We start from the raw sequence: 15,717 nt of genomic DNA, 5'->3' as shown, positions 1-15,717 counted from the left end.
CTGTAGAGACATGGTGATATTCATTTTCTAAATATACCACTTTTACCCTGGATGCTATGGACGGGACTTCCACGTCAACAGCGCTTCCAGCAAAGCGCTATGGATGTGGAGATCATTTTCATGTGCTCACCACCGCAGCAGTTGCTACTGTGTGCTGCTCCAGTGCCCCTACCATGTCACAATTCCCAGAGTCAGAGTACAAGATTCCAGCTGAAGCCATGGGTAAGGCCAAGGCCCCCCGCATTCCCAAAAAAGGGGACAACAGTCTTTTAGTCCTCCATGGGGTCATTTATATCTGCAGATGTGTGATAACGCTGGGTTCAGGAATTTCCCCTCAGACGTCTGATGTAAATGAGTATTTTCAGCCAAAGTTTGAGGTCTGCAAAGGCTTTTGGGTAAGAAAAACTTGAGAGCCATGCCGGTCATACCATACTGGATTCCTCTGGGTGTCTAGTTTTTGGAAATCTCTGGGTTTGGTATGATTATGGGTTTCCTTAGATGTCAGCTGAACTGGAACCAAAACCCACAACCAAACACTTTTTTTTTTTTAAACAACAACAAATATACCAACAACAATGATTTTTGTTGGGTAAAATCTAAAACGTGTTCTACAGGTCACGTTTTGGGGTTTTTGTGCCACAGGCATTTGGCCCAGTCACATAAACGGAAGTACTGGTTTTAATCTAGAGGCACTTTCAAACACAACATTAGAACATGTGTTATGGCCAACTGATTTCCCTGTATTTGTGGCTTCCAAATCGAAGCCAGTGTACAAGAAAGAGGAAATTTTGCAAACTACCCTTTGAATCACGTGATAGTATAGGTAACCACAAATTCAAAGGTATACAAATAACCACTGTTCCTAAACTCAGTACACCTTGTGCACATTCCAGAAATCCATGGGTTTCCTTCATACTCTTTTTTTCATTCTTTATATTAGGGACTATGAATTGCTGTATAGTTGTCACACAATGGAGAAAAAAAATCAATGTAAGGTGCAGCTCAGGTGTTGGCTCTAGCATGGCTCAAAAAAATCTACACAAGTTTTATTATATGAGTTCAAGCTATTTTTAGATTCCACTGGACACCTCTGACCAGTGGACAAAAAAAATGTGTGCTGTTCAGTCAGAAACTGAATTTGCAATTAAGATGCCTTTAAATCTTATTCTTGGCATATTTGCTCTGTGTTCAGAGACAGAGGTCAAAAGTCAGTTTGTCTTCTTGCAATACAAACACTTTTCCTTGTGACTGCAGAGCTCCAGAAGGTGAAGGGTCCGAACTGTAAAATGAAATGCTTCTGGTATCAGGTTTTCCCTAACACGCAGCATTTATATAACAAAGTCAACTTTACAAACATTTCAAAATATATTTCAGCAGCTGTGAAAGACCATTTTTTGTACTTCTGTGTGATGAAAAAAATATTTTATAGGATGAAAAAAGTCAGAACATTTTATTGGTGAGGCTCAAATGATAAATGTTTTCTGAAACCCAATTTTGACAGATTATTGTTGTTAATACACTACATAGTTTTAGCAGTAAAGCTGCAAGTTAGTGGGGAGGTTTATGGATATTTCTTGGAAATTTACTGTCTGTAAATGACAGTGCACTATCACATCATGCTTTAGTAATATATTTATGAAAAGTGAGTTTTTAAGCAAACTGAGAAACACTCTTGCCCCAATGGCAAAGCTATTCGTAAATAAGAGGCAAGTCATGCATGGATCATGTGTACCCTATAGGAGGGCTAGATTTATTATACATGGAGCAAACGTTTAGTGAGTTTAATTAAACAAAAGAAGATTTATTTCTAACAGCAGAAATGCTGAACTCACGTATTTGAAGGTGCACTCTTATGTGAAAGTGATGAAAAAGGAGACTGTAAAATACCATATTGCCTAAGATCACACAATTGGACACCCATTTCTGGGTCAAGTAGCTTACAGTTAGGTTGAGTAGATTATTCAATTTTTAAAAAAATATGGCTTTCTGGGATCTCCTATGCGTTTCACAACTGTTTCCACCACAAATTGCAAGCAGGTGAAAAAATAAAAATTAAGAAAAAAAAATCTATGCGCTCTTGGAAAAAGGCAAAACCGGAGGTGAAAAAATAAAAAATAAATTATATACAGATATAGATATATCGTTTTTTGGATACAACGCTGCACGGTTCTGAAAGCCGGGAAGATGATGATTCTAGTACAGCACACCTTTCAATCATGTCATTTTTAGGGTGAAAAATGTTCTTGCACTGCACCTTTTACCTCCATTTTTTCCAAGAAGACAAAAAAAGGGGCTATATCCTGCTGATTTTCTCTGTTCCCCTCCAGGTGAATTTACAATCCCTGGGTACCATTAGATTCCCCAGGATGTTGAAAAAAAAAATGGCACAAATTTGGTGTGGATATCTTTTGTGGGAATAAAGTTGTGAAGGTTTAAATGCAAGCTACCCACTAACAACAAAGAAACATGACTTAGTACAGGGTAAGGGGTAAGCCATAACAGTCAAGAGGTTAAATACCATGTACTCCACCTTGTGGGCTGATAAGCCTACATAGGAGTGACATTCATATTTAAAAGGAAGATTTTCTCCTGTCAAAAAGTGATGATTTGAAAGGTCGTACTGCAGCAGTCCGGCTACCCAGGGTACAGTCAGGCTAGCCAGGGTAAGCCTGAAGTCATGTTTATCCTGCCCCTGTAGTAGACGGCACAATATGTGGTGCAGTCCACTAGTGTCATTTGACTTCCAGGCCTCAGATGCACTTTCAACTCCACATACTAAGGATTTATAGGCAAGTGTGCCAATTAGATAGAAGCCAACCGAGCCACATTTAAATTCGGTTGGTTAGGAGGGGCAAAACGCAGAGCTAAAGCCATCAAAAATATGTGGTCCAGCAAATGCTGAAAATCTGGGGTACTAAGCAGAAAATGTGGATTTCCTACATCTGGTGTTTGCCAAGACTTTTAATTTTATATAAATATACTTACATACAAGGGGCTTTCACAAACCTCTCTTCAACCACTGGGATGTTCGACAATCATTAAAGCTTTGCTTTCACCAACCACTGCATACAGTACAGGGCAATTGCTCAGCACCCCTGGCAAGCCCCTTTCAGTGTCAAAATACCTGTGGGCTAGTGTTTTTATAACATGTGACATTGTGACTGGGTCCTTGCAGCCGCTTGTAGTGCACAGCATACTACGCAAGTCATGCTTACAACTGCTTTGTGTGGAAAAGGGTTCAACCTATTCCAAGATGTTCACCTTTGTAGGCATATGAGCATGCACTGGCAGCCATCTTTGAATGAGTAAAATAGCTGCCTTAGCGCCACAGCAGATCCGGAAACATAAATAGTCATACAGGAAATGATTGGTGTGGCTATGATCTTAGAGTTGTGCATAGATTTCTAATTCGGTGCCCTTACCAATACTGCATTATTTTTAATGGAAAAATAGTATAATGGAACTGCACCTGTCAATTGAGTGCGTGATAGGAGGGTCATTGTAGAGGATGTATACAATGCTTGATTGTCTTGAAGGAGATTCTGTTTCGGCTAGCAGCTTAATTAATGTTGTTGATTAACGCTTGGCTTCAGCGGATATTATGAGCTGTCTGGTGGCCTTCAGTAGTGCAAGTGTATCAGGGGCTGGAGGGTTAGAAGGGGTCCTGTTTTTAGTTTATTTTCTTTCTTGTCTATGTATAGCAAGTTTTGTCACATGAAGTTTGTGTGTGTATACACAAGTGTTATCTACAAATGGACTCTGGTAGTGGTAGTTAATATATACAGCTGGAAGTGATTAAGCTAATGTTACTAGCGCTAATGATGGTGACTATGTTAACTAGTGTTGATGCTAGCGATTGTGGTGGATGTAGATGGAAGCTCCGATTATGCTTCTCTTTCCATGCTTTATTTATACAGATGCCAATTACAAATAAAACCTGATGACATGCAAACGTCCTCTTTCTTTGCTGCTCTGCAGCCAGTTAAGATTAATCATAACACTTAAGAACACATGACTTATGTGAATGTGTTTTTTTTAAAGCACGCTGTGCTTTTTTGCGCGTGGCTATATTTATTCACTTTGTTTTCATTTTGTTTTTTACGATATTTGTTGGGAGCACTATGGCCTCCCTAGGGCATGAGGCTCTCGCGGGCCTGTCATTTGTGGCACAGGAGTGGAGCCGATCGAGGCCACGATTTTGGATGGCCGCAATCCATTCATTCTAGTCCCTGGGACTTTGAACTGCCACATGCATGCGTGTTAAGGCCACGTGTATTATTACAGCGGCGAGGAGGCTTGGGAGAGCGTCAGGCACCGCTCCATCGCTCTTTATTGCCATTTACCCAAGAGTTCTGTTTTTTCCTCTCCTTTTGGCTGTTTTGTTGGCTCCTGGCGCCCTGGGGCATCAGTGTGTCCAGGATAGTAAATTGGCATAGGCTCTGCCGAAAGTGTTTGGCAGGCATCTCCCTCCACTCTTTACTGCATTTCTTGCCTGCAGGGGCCACACTTCCACCTTGTTCATAGCTTTTGGCAATATATATATATATATATAAATATATATATATATATATTTTGGCTTAAACTGCTGAGTGACTCCACCTTGAATAAATCACTATGGCTTAATATGCTAATATGATCCTTACAAGGACAATGGAGGAAGAGCTGGGTCTTTCATTTGAAGACAGCCTAGTCGAGGCGCTTGATTCTAACGTACAATATTCAGTCAATAAGGCCTTGGCTAAGGCTTTAGGCCCTCTGATTTTTCACCTTAAAAGGTTCCGCACGCCAGCAAGGCTGGCTTTCCCCCTCTTTCTGCCTCAGAGTCCGCTCCACAAAATGCCACCTCATCTGGTGGTAAGGATAAAGGGAAGTCCCAGGGGAAACATTGGCACTCTGATGCCTTTAAACAATTTTCAGCTTCTGTCTTGGCAGACCATAGCTATAGCCATTCACAGCCACAGGCTTCAACCTCAGGTAATGCTTTCAAATATCCAGACGCTTTGGGATCAGACTCTGCTTCTCATGATTCATCAGACACCAATCAAGGTGACGCTCCGTGCCCTAGTAAGAGGAAGCGCCAGGATGGTGGATCGGATCCTGGTCCCAGACCCCTAAGGTGCTCACTTTTGATTCCACAGAGATTGTGCATCCCAGGTCTACCAACTGGGTTCCGTTACCAGAGGTTGCCAATTATGTCCAATCCCGTCTTCGGCAGGGCTTTGACAAGAAGTCAAGGCGAGGCTTTGTTCTAAATGCCCTCGTCCAGATCTCGCTGGGAAAGTTTAATACTCCGGAAGTGGACCCGATTATGGTACCTTCATGAAGAAGTGTGCCAAGGACCTGAAGAAGGGTCTCGACAGAGCTTGGCGATCATGCCAGGACAAGTTACTGGATATGTCAGGACTTACCACCAAGAACCTTGGACTTGGCTTTCAGGCTAAAGATTCTGGTATAGCGGTCGACCCAGACATTTTGATCAGTTGGGCGCAACGCGCAGTCTGCCACATTGGTATTACCCAACAGGCAATGTCAACGGATAGACTGAGAACTATCCGAATGCACATTGATCCGAAACTTAATGAGCGAGCGTCCTCCAAAGGTGGTCCTATAGCTCAAGGTCTCCTCTTTGGAGGTCCCTTTGTGAAGGATTTGGCAAAGTTTGCAGCCACCTATAATACCTTAGATAGATCACATTTGTCATCAAAAAAGGTCTTTCGCAATACCCTTTTTGGAAGGGCCAGACGATTCAGGGCCCGTTCGTCAGGCCGAGGATTTTACCAGGGCTCCCCACAAGAAAATTTCAACCACCCACACGGCAATTGGCAGGACCAGTCAGCTGACCAAACCTTCTATCCCTCCCGTCCACGTGGAGGTCGCCAGAGATTCAGCAGGGGCTATGTCAGAGGCAAACAATGAAGCTCCCAGGAGTCAGGTTACTCAGGTGGGCATTTTACCTTGTTCAGAAGTGATATTGGGTGGGAAGGATTCAGTATTTTGTGAGCAATTGGATACAACTGACACAGGATACCTGGGTTCTAGAATCCGACAGAGGATATAAACTGGAATTTTAAAGTTTCCCAGTTCAAGATTCTCTTCCCTATGGTCTGTATTTTTCCCTACAAGATCAAAATCTCATAACAGAGGAGATTGCCAAACTACTCCGGAAAGAAGCAACCTGCCGGCCAAGTCCTCCTCCCAAGGGTTTCGTGAGTTCCATTTTCTTGGTCAGCAAACGAGGAGGAGGTTCCCGCTTAGTACTAAATCTCAAGAACGTCAACTCTTGGATAGTTTACAGACACTAGATAGAGGGTATCCATCTTCTCAGGGATTTACTATTAAAAGGCGATTACTATTTTCACCCCCACAGGCGCTTCCTGCAGTTCTTTTGGCAGGGGCAATGTTACGAGTACGGGGTCCTCCCCTTCGGTCTCTCGTCAGCCCTGTGGTGTTTCACCAAACTGATGAGGCCGGTAGAGGAAGTACTTGGTGACAGAGGCGTTTGGTTGATTGTTTACCTCGACGATCTTATTCTGATGGCCCAGGATCCTCTCACGGTTACGCAGCACCTGTCCTGGACAGTTCAGCTGTTGCAGTGTCTGGGATTTGTAATCAATCAACCGAAGTCCTGTCTAGTCCCTTCACAATGGATGGAATTCTTGGGGTTCCAGATAGACACTGCCTTGTCCCAATTGATTCTCCTTCACCAAATGATTCAGAACATCAAGAAGGAGTTGAAGTCTGCTTTACAAGCCCAGACAATATCGTTGAGATCAGTGGCTCGGATTGTAGGTCTTTTGGCCGCCTCGATCCAAGCAATTTTCCCGGGTCCCCTTCATTACAGTGTTCTTCAGCGCCTGAAGATACAGCACCTGCAAAAGGGATTAGCATATGCAGACCAGATTCAGCTTTCTTGGGAGGCCCGGTTGGAGATGAACTCGTGGTTGAATCACATGGAAGCCTGGAATGGCAGGGAGATTTTTGGCAGCGCCCCAGATGTCATTCTAGAATCGGATGCCAGCAGGTCGGGCTGGGGTGCCAGGTGCGGTTCCCTCTCCACTGGGGGTCATTGGTCGGAGTTGGAACTTCAATTCCATATCAACTGCGTGGAGCTGCTGGACAGTTCATTTGTGATCAGGAACCTGTCCCCTCTCAAGAGCGAATGTTGCATTCTGTTGAGAATGGACGACGTCTCAGCAGTATGTTATGTCAACAGGTTGGGGGAAGAGGGGGAAACGAGGTCTCAGATGTTAGCAGAGATATCCACGGATCTTTGGCATTATGCTCTTCAGCGTCAGATCGCGCTCATTGCAGAATATCTGCCAGGGTCCACGAATTCGGTGGTGGACTGGTACCCTTGTCATCTTCAGGATTTCAGCGATCAGAGGTTACATCCTCGGGCCTTTGCACTAATCAATCGTCTGTGGGGTCCATGCTCAGTGCATCCGTTTGACTCCCGGCTCAATCGTCAGATCCCAGTATTTTTCAGTTGGCGTCCGGATCTGGAAGCGTTAGCGACAGATGTGTTCTTGCAAGATTGGTCTTCCCTCCAAGGGTATGCGTTCCCTCCTTTCAGCATGATCCCCAGGGTTCTCGCCCAAATACGGCGTCAGAAGGTGGACCTAATGTTGGTGACTCCTCTATGGAGGGCTCAGCGTTGGTTAGCTTTGATTTTGGAGATGTCATTTGATTCTCCTCTTCTTATCCATCACAGTCAGAACCTGTTGCTGGACCCAGTAGGCCTTCCTCATCCTCCGATTCTCTCAGAACAATTGTGGTTAGTGGCATTGAGGGTTTCAGGGGGTAGATGGAAAATGCCCGGCATTTCGCCAGCAGCTTCCGTGTTCATCGACCAGTCTTGGTTCGACAGTACGCACAACCAATATGCTTCGGCATGGCGGAGACGGGTTAGCTGGTGTAGCGAAAGGGATTTGTATCTCTCTCAGGCGGATGTATGTTTCATAATAAATTTTTTATCTTTGTTAGCAGAGTCTGGGCTAGCCTATAGATCAGTTAATAATTACAGATCTGCTATTTCGGCAGGTCATATACGATTTAATGGTAAGCAGGTGGGTGAGGATCCTTTAGTGTGCAAATTGCTCACAGGCATCAGTTTTGCCAGACATCCTCAACCACAATATACTTCCCTATGGGATGTTAATGTGGTGCTTAGATTTTTGAGATCTTGGCCTGACAATAAGTATTTGTCCCGCAACCAGGTGTCAGCCAAGTTGACCATGTTATTATGTTTGATTTCATGTAAACTGGTATCATATGAGAGCCTTGGATCTCAAGGGTCGATCTTTTTCTCCGGAGGGAGTATCTTTTTCTGTGTCAAGGAGAACAAAAACCAATACGAAGTTGTTTTCTTATCCGTGTTTTCCACAGGATTATAAGCTCTGTGTGGTACAGTGTTTTAAGGCTTATGAATCAGCCACCTGCGAGTTTCGGTTAGACCTCAGGGCCAATTACTTATCGCTTTGCAAAAACCTTTTAAACCTGTTTCCTCTGCCACGCTGGCGAGATGGATGCGTTGGTTACTTTCTGAAGCAGATATTGATGTTTCGGTGTTTGCTGCTCATTCGGCAAGAGGTACTATGGCTTCAAAATCCTTTTCATTGGGTTCTAGTTTGAAATAAATCATGAAGGCTTCAGATTGGTCTTCTGAATCTACATTTAAGGCTTTTTATTACAAACCAATTGTGGATATAGCGTCAGTGGTGGTTGCACAGCTTTGAACAAGCATAATCGGAGCCTCTGGTCCGGACATAGAATATAAAATTTTCTAGCTTTCACGTCAAGAATCTTCAATTCTATTAAGGACACGGAGGCGAGGATTATCCCACCCAAAGGAGGTGTGTGCTTACATCGTAAGGTCTAAGTATTACAATTCAGGTTCTTTGAAGATTTCAAGTATTAAGTTTATCCCCTCCTGTTATGGCATTTACGTATGTGAATTCTTTTGGGAAATAGTTTTTACGTTTTTTTTATTTTTAGGAAATGAACAGAAGCAAACTTGAAGTTTGATGGTTATCTGTTTGGGAGTTTTTTCCCCCCCTCAAAATCCTTGTACTCTGAGTCAATGGTTCATGGACTTCGAGAGAATATGGATGAGTCTGGCTCTGGACTTTGTGTTTTAAAGATGTTCAGTTGATGGGACTATTCCTGCATGTTCCAGGTTGGGACTTTGTTACGTATTCAGTTGCAAAGAAAGAGTACGTGTGTTCCTGTCATCAGATTTTATAGGGGAGATACTCTATGGTCAGTCATGTGATCAATATGTTTTTTTCTGGGAAATGTAGTTTTTGGGAATAAAAGTGTATTGGCTGCTGTAACAAAGCATTGAAAGAGAAGCATAATCCTCACCTCCGTGTCCTTAATAAAATTGAAAATTCTTGGCGCAAAAGCTAGAAAATGTTTCGTCCCTCCCAAGGATGTGGAACAACACCTGCTTGAAAGCGATGGTATAACGTTCTTAAACAACTTTCTGCTACACCATATTAGTGTCAGTTTTTTTATTTGTTGTTAAAGAGTCAAAGAAGGGTCCTTAAGCTTCATAACCTGTAGCATGAGCAGTAGCAAAATGAGTCTTACCAAATCTGCCAGATATTAACCTGGGAATATAACCACTACTTTTGGCCACCCAAATCAGAAGAGAGGGAGTGTTTCAGGATTGGATACTGACAATGGTTTCAGTGTCTCCACTGGGGAAAGGGTGGGGAGAGAGGGCTTGACTGGTGACCGGAGGAATATGTTCACCCCATTCCAGAGACAATGTTTGACCTGGGCAACACGTGGCATCAAAGGTCCACTGACAGTACAATTGCCCCGACGTAGAAGACAAGTGCACTAATGTCCTTGCAAGGCCATAGACAACAGATGTTTTATGGTCTTCGGGTATAGTACTGCAGAAATTTCTGGAAGGTCGAGTGGCTGCTATTTTAAACTCCAAACATCATTCCCTATAAATAAATAACATGGATAACTATGCACACTGTTTTAAAGATGGGGGTTGACAGTTTCGGACCAACCCATCAGGATTAACTGCTGGGATTAGAGACATCACAAGGATTATTAACAATGTAACAACCAAAGAGAAAAGGGTGTGGAGGACAATGCAACTCCTATGCAATGCTAATAAACTATAACGGAGGAGTTGGACAATACTAATATGTATGTATTGTAAACTAGGTGACTTGCCTTCCACTGAGATGAGGCAGAAGGTCATTTTTTGGAGACCCTTATGTCAAAGAACTGGGAACGTTTAAGAGCACTTACACCTTACTGGATACAGGACAAAGGTCCATCAAAAAGCACTTTTAAGAAAGAAGACTGTGATAGGGGACATATCGCCAGCCATATCCAACTAAAGGGTCAGCGCCATTTGGTTTTCTCTCTGCCACCTGTACTTCATCAAAATACATAAGTCTATTACTACAGTACCATAGAGCGATGAGATGCAACTCAATCTATCTGGCCAATAAGACACTTATTTTTAGACCCATAAGTATTGTGGATTCAGTAAGCATTCACAGTCAATCTCACTCAGGTCCCATAACAAATGCTCTGAAATCATAACTCACCCTGAAAAGACAAGTAGATCACATGTGGTTCAGTACAATCTTTAAAGGTTATACTTTAGCTACCTCTGTCTAAGATCAAAAATAACAAAAAAGGCATTGTTGAATATGTGAAAGCAAAACAGAGCATCCTCTGATACTCTGCAAGAATTGTAGGATTTTTTGCGTTTTCTATCCAGAATATTCTTCTAAGTTGCTAATTTTGCAGACTCATCACAGTTGAAAATATACTATTTTTGCATGGATCTTTTGTATTCAAACGCATTGCTCTTAAGAGAAATGGTCAAATAAAGAATTATAGTTCCACATCAACGGCCTGGAGCTCCTTGTGGCTTACTTAAAATGCTGTACTGTGTTAAAGAGGGACAACTGTTTTTTAAGTGTATCCTACCCTCGCAGGGAAGCTTCTCGTGAGTGGTTAAGTGCTAGAAGAGTAATTAACAATGTACAAAAAAAATGTTATACCGAGGGGGGGAGATAGACAGTTAATATTTTCAGGAAAACATTTAATCTTTGTTTTTTTCAAGGTTCAGTCAGCAGGATGTGATGAATTATGAAAGTGTTTAGTATTAATATTGACAGATATGGTGCTCATTCCATTCAAAGACCACAAACGCCAAGGCTGAAAAGACACTGTTAAGGCTGCGGTCCGGGGAGCATAATCTACTTTTAAACAGTTTTATTTCAAATCAATTTCAGAAAAGGCGTTGTTAGTTGTGACGGGATAATGCCCTCCAGACAAGGAATTTAAAATTAACTAGCTGTCACTTACCAAAATCAAGTAGCAGAGAAATGTATAATATATATATATTTAAACAAATGTGGAGTTTCAGATTCAGAGCCTTCAATTGTCTAGCTACTCGTAAAAAGTGAGCACTTCACTGGGTATGCATCACCAAAGCAGATAAAATATTCCATGAGCATGCCTGCAATAGGGGCAATCAAGCCTTACTAGACTGCCCCTTCTGTGGGCATGCTGAACAAAATATATGTCTACACGGGCGTTTTATTTTCTTTTTCAATAAAACCACCACCTCCCATTTCTTTATATACAACTGTATGAGGCAGTTAGGTTTTGCCTGAGACAACACACAGGCGCTGTCTGTTGAATTGGTCAAAAAAAACAAAAAAAATCTCAAGACAGACTTAGAACCCGCCCATTTAGTACCGTTGATCAATCTCGATTCCTTGCTTCTTATTGGTCATGCCAATGGCTGTGCACTCCTCCAGGTACTTTATAACTTTTGCCATGTGCTCTTTTAGACCGCATGGCACTGTACGGTCTCTCTCCCCACTGTCTGTGGTGATTCTCCCTCCCTCCTCCCCTGCACCTCCCTGATGTAGCTTGCCGCCAACCCTGAAACCTACTGACCTTGCCAATGCTGGTTTTCAAATTGAACTGCAGTCCATTCTGTTTAAGGATACAGTACAGATTACCACACTAGTCTTCAGCAAACGTCTGTCTTCACTATAGGTAATATGTCCATGCTAAATGATAAGTTTATCAATGATTCAGTTCCCACATATGTAAGGATGCAATTTAAAAGAAAGCAATACAATTCAGAGATGAACTTGTGTTTCATAAACTTTACATATCCAAGTTCTCTGACGCAATTGACGGACTTCAAAAGTTAAGAAATGTTATATTCTGTATCCACTGGCATCAGCAGAAATAGAAGACACCAATCAAACTTCAAAAGAATCCAAAATCATAGAATTAAAAGAATTCTCTCTTAATCATCTTGGATGAAGCACTGTCACCTTTTTTGTCAGCAAAATGGTCAACACATTCCTAATAAAACTGTATAGTCAAAGAACGACACCAATTGTTTTCTACTTGCACAAATACTTTAAGGATCTTCATTTAATTCAGAAATGACAAGCCATGCCAGCAACCGACCAGCGGTGTCACTTTGTTCATTTGGTCTTTCCAGGTATGTGCGATAATCATGTTTCCCTAGTGTCGTGGGCCTTCTCTCGTTCAGACCTGAGTTTGTGTCCCACTTCCCAGACGTCTGTGTGTGGTTCCTGCCTATATATTTTACCAGTCAAGAGACTGTCACGCTCCATACATCGCTGCCATATACTTCCCCCTAATAGTCACCTTAAAAGGACTCCCAGAGTGTGCCAGCGGATTGAACTGTACCAGTGTTAAAGCGAAAGTATTCCCTCTCAGATATCTTCCCGATAGGCCTAATTGGTCATGCCCGGGATTGGAAGCCCCATAGCAGTGTTTGGATTACGTAGGCGTGGCCCTGCAATTCCATAGCAAGTGGGGAATGGTCCGATAGGATACGATCTAGGTATTGTATATCCCCAAATTGTGCCACCTGCTCTGGGTGTATTAACATGTAGTCTATCTTGGAGAATGTCACATGTGGTGGGGAGTAGAATGAATAGCCCCTGTGGTGTCTTTGGTGGGTCGTCCTACCTAGAACAGCTATGGCTGGCTCACCAGCCTCCAGGTCCCGTTGGATGAGCCCTCTTCATCCCTTGTACTTTTCAACTATCATTCTGATTTTGCTTACGGCCACCATGGCCTACAACGTGGGCCAACCACATCAGCCACTGACTCCCAAGCAGTGGGAGTGAAGGCATTTTGAGTGAGCACCTGTGAACATTTGTATGATTATAAAAGCTCTTAGGTACGAAGGCTGGTGGACAAATACGTTACTTTGTCAATACTTTTCTTCCCACTCTTTATCCTTTTTTATTATTGTTTATCATTGTACGTGTAGTTTATGCTTTCAGGTAACAGTATAGCAAAGGCAACGTTGCATATTTTTTGCGTCAATAAACTCTTTTTCAAGTGGTAAACATTCAAACTAAAAAGGATTTCAAAATCATTCGTTTTTTGTAGGTTTTAATGCAAACATATAGCCACTACATTTAGACTTTTTTTTATTGGTTTTTGTTACATATGTTTGCAATAAAAAAGAAAAAAATATATCTACTGCACTGGATTGCTAAGGCCAGACTTATTATCTGTGCCAATGTTCGTTTGGCTACCCATCCTCGGTACGGTAATCTTTCTCCTCTTTGCAAAAAGGGTTGCTGCACCTGGTGGGAATTCTCAACATTTTGCCTGAGGAGTCTCTCATGCGGAAGGGGCAAGTCTCTACTGTGGGGTCTCGTCTGCGCTGGAAACGTTATCACAAGGGTCTTCGGATCTAAGTGAGCTGTTCCCCTTATGTACACGGATGTTATTGAAACACTAGTTTCTAACGTAGGCTAGCACACTTCAGTGAGTAGAGCGATCTGTTTCTGTAGCGACTGAGGAGAGTCTAGCTTCCCAATTTGCAAGAAATTATCCGTTCCGAAAAAGGTGTGCTGGGTGACAGATAAAGTTAACATCTACAAGTTGGGTTTTATTTTACAGTGTGTGTGGTCTGTTGGAAACTTGTTTGCGGAGTTGAGGGCGGGGCTCCCTCTGGCTCCTGAAGGGAGGGGGCAGTGTCAATTCCTATCCTTTAACTGGAGGACCGTATAGTAGAGTCCTGACCTGGCTCCTCTATATGTAGGCAGTGCTACTGCTCGCAACTCCCGATATCCTTACCTCTGCCGAAGCTTCCCGCGAATTTTAGGCCCCAGGCGGCTCCATTGCCCCCGGCGGCTGGGAAGAGTGAGCCATATCGCGAGGCATCCTGGGAATGACGTAACCGCGCAATCGCCACGTTCCCGCACTTCGAACGCCGATGTTGGGGAATAATAACAGATCGAAAAGTAAACTTAAAAGCAAAGACACAAAAGAAGGACGAATACACAGTTCTTGACTCAGTAAATAAACCGGCCATCTTGAAGCGATGTTAATGTTTACCGGTTGAGCACAAACCAAAGTCTGCGGAATTAAGAGAATGCATTTTTATTTTACGTACCGTTGAGATACCCGTTTTATTTCGATGTAAGCTACACGGCGGCCTTTTCAAATAGAAGTGTCCAATTAAGGAAAAGAAAGGCACTCGATGAATCCTGTATATTTTTTTTATGGATTGTTGATTTCTTTACAAAAACTAATCTTTAACACTGTGTTTTATGGGCAGGCAGTCGTCTACAGTGTTAATGATGTGAATACCTCTACTTCAAAATGGTCACCGCCATTTGTCCAAGAGGACAGGCAAGTTGATGTCATTTTCGCCCCTCTTCTGTTTCTTTCAGGGAAAGTTCTTAGAAGATGGGTGTTGTGTAGACTGCGTTCCAATGAACTTCAGGGAGCGTTCCTGATTGGGTTACAAGCGTCCGAGCTTGACATTGGCTTGAGAAATGGATTGACAGTTTTTTTTATGTAATCACTACTTCTTACCATCTGCCCAAATAACGAGTATCGAATTGTTTTCGAACGTTACAGGTTTAGCAAACGTTCCTAAAATATACACCCTTATTTCAAACTATTCACACATCACTTTTTACAACAATCGTCCCTTAAATAACTGGTTTAAACAAGCATTGGCAAAGCCAATAGGTCTCGTCAATGAGATTGTGTTTTAGCTATGTTCTAAACCAGTGTGGCCGTTGTTCAGCATGCATAGTCATAGTCAAGTTTATTTTCATAGTTAATAAACACAATTACACACACTTCCTAATACACTGCTCGACGATGGTAATAGAAAACAGAAAACATTTTTTGTGGCAATAAAATCGGTAGTTTAAAAGTTCCCCCGTTCAGACAACTTGTATATAGAAATGTAAATGCCCTTAGACCCCGTTTACTCCTTTGCCGCTTTCCATGTGCTGTACAGTTTTATCTTTATAGCATGAACCAAGGAATTCACGCAGAGTGCGATTAGCTAGTGCAATGTGTACGTACCCCTTTAAACCGTGTTGTAAAGTGCCAATGACATGTGCAAAAGAGCATAAGAAAAAGTAGCATGTCCTTGCTCCTTCATTGGCTCAGATTCTTTATTAAAAACAGTTTTGTACATTTTCAGATGTTAACCTTTTGAACCTCTTGTACCCCTTAAACCAGGTTGTAAAGTGCCAGTGACTTGTGCAAAGAGCATTATTAAAAATAGCATGTCCTTACTCCTTCCTTGGTCCAGATTCTTTATTAAGGAAAGTTTTGAGCATTTTCAGATGTTAACCACTTGAAGTGGGATTACTTGTGTAAATGGAACGATTTTAAAAATAACTCGACCTTGCTCCT

General features: G+C 42.3%; 1 protein-coding gene across 2 annotated transcripts in view; it reads right to left on the bottom strand.

Annotated features, from left to right (window-relative positions):
• PLAGL2 (PLAG1 like zinc finger 2) overlaps positions 1-14,246 on the bottom strand; it is a 53,316-nt gene extending 39,070 nt beyond the window's left edge. The window contains exon 1 of one of the 2 annotated variants that reach the window (XM_069243381.1): positions 14,134-14,246. The gene's annotated coding sequence lies outside the window, so the exon portion shown is untranslated. The remainder of the gene's footprint in view (positions 1-14,133) is intronic. The other variant, XM_069243382.1, reaches the window with a different exon arrangement.
• Between the last annotated feature and the right edge of the window lie 1,471 nt (positions 14,247-15,717).

Source organism: Pleurodeles waltl, chromosome 7, assembly GCF_031143425.1.
Source record: "Pleurodeles waltl isolate 20211129_DDA chromosome 7, aPleWal1.hap1.20221129, whole genome shotgun sequence".
Lineage (NCBI taxonomy): Eukaryota > Metazoa > Chordata > Amphibia > Caudata > Salamandridae > Pleurodeles > Pleurodeles waltl.
Note: the sequence above shows the minus strand (reverse complement) of the source record. Positions and strands in the feature narration are given on the sequence as shown.